We start from the raw sequence: 3,763 nt of genomic DNA, 5'->3' as shown, positions 1-3,763 counted from the left end.
GCTTTTATTCCACTGAGCCAAAACCGGGTAGGGGCATACTCAGGTAATTTTTTATTGTTTTTAATAATCAGGGAGGGATATTTTTCCCTCCGTGTGCTCCAGTTGGTAAATTTCACCTTTTTTTCATTAGGGAAGCTCAAAACACGGGGACTATAATTTACAGCAGGACAGAAAAGAAAGAGCCCCCCTCACTCCATCCACACGCACATTATAAACCCTTTGAAGTTAATTGGAGGGGGCCAAGAGGATAAATACACTGGGTAGAAAAAAAGGACAAGAGAGTTTAGTTACCACTAGCCCTCCCTTTAACTGCTCTCCCTAAGGTGTAATTCCTAAAACCAGCTCTTCAATGTAATTAAGCCACTTGCATCATTTGTTAGTGGGCTAATCTGAAAGTAAACAGAGGCATGGGGCTTGGTATTGTTTTACCCACCTTAAGGATAAAATCAGTCTCTAGTTTTTAATTTTTAAAAAATATATATTTTATTGATTTTTTTTACAGAGAGGGATAGAGAGTTAGAAACATCGATCAGCTGCCTCCTGCACACTCCCCACTGGGGATGTGCCCGCAACCAAGGTACATGCCCCTGACCAGAATCGAACCCGGGACCCTTGAATCTGCAGGCAGACGCTCTATGCATTGAGCCAAACCGGCCAGGGCAATTTTTTTAATCTTTATTGTTGAAAGTATTACATATGGCCCCTTCCTCCCCGCTCCCATTGACCCCTTGTAGCTCCCCACCCCCCAGGTCTTCACCACCCTATTGTCTATGCCCATGGGTTATGCATATATGCACACCAGTTCTTTGGTTGATCTCTTCCTATCCACCCACCCATCCACCCCCGCCAGTCCCTAGTTTTTAGACCATTAAGTTTGCTTGAGTGTATCCTCTGTGCAGCCAGCCACCCGTGGAAAAGAAGTTGCTGGGAAAGTTTGCTTTGCTAAAACACATTATCTTAATGCTTTGGGTGTCTAAGCAACCCACTGGGAGCACATCCTGGGGCTAGTATTTCAGATTTAGAAATGCTTAGGTCGAAACACATGTTCCTCATTAATTAAAAATGACTTTTAGGCACACAATTGTACTTGCGTTATTCATCATTATTTAATAACTAGTGGGGGGGGGGGGGTGTCCCTCAGCCTGGACTGCACACTCTCACAATCTGGGACTGCTGGCTCCTAACTGCTCACCTGCCTGCCTGCCTGCTTGCCCCTAACTGCCCCACACACTGGCCTGCTTGCCCCCAACTGCCACCCCCACCGGCCCACTTGCCCCCAACTGCCCCCCCCCACCTGCCCGATCACCCTCAACTGCCCCCCCACCTGCCCAATTGCCCCCAACTCTGCCCCCCCACCAGCCTATTTGCCCCCAATGACTCCCCCCTGGCCTGCTCGCCCCTAACTTCCCCCTCCGCCAGCCTGCTCACCTCCAACTGCCCTCCCCTGCCAGCCTGTTCACCCCAACTGCCCTCCCTTGCCGGTCTGATCGCCCCTAACCACCTCTGCCTCGGCCCTGCCACCATGGCTTTGTCTGGAAGGATGTCCGGAAAGTCTACTGGTGTAATTAGCATATTACCCCTTTATTAGTATAGACTAGAGGCCCGGTGCACAAAAATTTGTGCACTGGGGGGGTCCCTCAGCCAGGCCTGTGCCCTCTCACAGTCTGGGACCCCTCGGGGGATGACCACTTGCTGGCTTAGGCCTGCTCCCCAGGGGGTTGGGCCTAAGATGGCAATCAGACATCCCTCTGGCAGCCTGGCAGCCCTCGGGGGATGTCCACTTGCCAGCAGGGAGCAGACCTAAGCTGCAGTCAGACTTCCTTAGAGCTGCTGAGGAGGCAGGAGAGGCTCCCACCACCACCGCTGTACTGGCAGCCATCAGCCTGGCTTGTGGCTGAGCAGAGCTCCCCCATGTGAGAGCGCACTGACCACCAGAGGGCAGCTCCTGCATTAAGCATCTGCCCCCTGGTGGTCAGTGTGTGTCATAGTGACCAGTCATTCCCAGTCTTTCTGCTGTTAGGGTCAGTTTGCATATTACCCATTTACTATATAGGATAGAGGCCTGGTGCACAGGTAGGGGCCGGCTGGTTTGCCTTGAAGAGTGTCCCGGATCAGGGTGGGGGTTCCGCTTGGGTGCCTGGCCAGCCTGGGTGAGGGGCTGATGGCTGTTTGCAGCTGGTCACACCCCCTTTAGGGTGGGGGTCCCCACTGGGGTGCCTGGCCAGTCTGGGTGAGGGGCTGAGGGCCGTTTTCAGGCTGGCCGGGACTGAAGCTCCCAGCCTCTCCTTTTTTTATTTTTTATTTTTTATTCTGGGATTTATTTACCTTCTATAATTGAAACATTGTTGCCGTCACTGGCGCTCCCAGCTCTGAGGCCATGGCTGGCTGAAAGCAGGTATCTGGGGTTTGTTTAGCTTCTATAATTGAAACTTTGTTGCTTTTGGAGTTTAGAGCTGGGCCGCGGCAGGCGGGGAACCTTGGCTTCCTCCATCACTGGAGCAAGCAAGCCTCCTGCTTGCTTCAGCTGCGTGGCTGCCAGCCGCCATTTTGGTTGGCAGTTAATTTGCATATCACCCTGATTAGCCAATGGGAAGCGTAGTGGAGGTATGGTTAATTACCCTTTTTGTCTTTTATTAGATAGGACTAGAGGCCTGTTGCATGAAGAGATTCGTGCAATAGGCCTTCCTTTCCCCTGGCTGCTGGCACCGGATTGCCTCCGGTACCCGGGGCCCAGGCCTTCGCTCTGGCCGAGTTCTGGCCGGAGCCGGCCCTGGAAATGTCAGGCTTCGCTGCTCAGCCGGCCCAGGAAACGTCAGACCTCACTGCTCCGCCAGCCCCAGGCTGTCAGGCTTCGCTCCACCGCTTGGAGCCTATGTATGTAAATTAACTGCCATCTTTGTTGGCAGTTAATTCGCATATCGTGCTGATTAGCCCATGGGAGGTGTAGCGAAGGTACTGTCAATTACCATGTTTGTCTATTATTAGATAGGATGATGGGACCATAGAGTGGTTAAGAGGGCAGGCCCTGGTCTGATTGCCTAGATTTGTATCCTAGCAGTGTCAATAACTAGCTGTGTGGCCCTGGGCCTCCTGGGTCTCAGTTCCTTAGCTGTAAAATTGGGATAATAATAGTTCCTATCTCACGGTTTTCTTGTGTTAAGACTGAGTTAATATACATTTATTATCATTAATAATAATAATAATACATTGTTCCTCAGTGAAGAGAATTTAAATTATTTTCTTGGAAAAAGCAAAAGTTCCTTTGTTACCTGCTTTGCCAATCTAAAATTTGATTGGTTATTTGCTTTTTCTTTTTTTTTTTTCATTTTCATTTTTTGCTTTTTCTGTTCTTATTTTATCTTGGTCACTTATGAAATAAGTAACTCCCTGCCTAAATTATGATTTTGTGTTCTGCCCCAGTTTCTAACAATGAATAGAAAATTTATTAATGGGTTAAACAAATATCTGTTGAATGTCTGCTATGTGCAGGCACTGAGCAGAGTACTGAGGACATAAAGATAAAGCATGGTCTCTCTCCTGAGGACCTTACTGGGGAGACAAGTTAGAAAAATATTTTGTTGGGAGTGGAAACACTGAAAGCAGCTGCTTAAACCGACAGGAGTTTATTCATCCCAAACAAAAGAAACCTGAAATAGGTCTGGTCTGGCTTTTTTTAGCTTGTATTTTTCTGCTTGGCATAAGGCCTTCTCTACGCATGCATGTTTCCTCATTGTGGAAAGAGGTTGCCTCCCCTCCAGGCCTA

The sequence above is a fragment of the Myotis lucifugus genome, unplaced genomic scaffold (assembly GCF_000147115.1).
Source record: "Myotis lucifugus unplaced genomic scaffold, Myoluc2.0 scaffold_6, whole genome shotgun sequence".
Classification (NCBI taxonomy): domain Eukaryota; kingdom Metazoa; phylum Chordata; class Mammalia; order Chiroptera; family Vespertilionidae; genus Myotis; species Myotis lucifugus.
The sequence above is the reverse complement of the archived record's forward strand: the minus strand, read 5'-3'. Positions refer to the sequence as shown.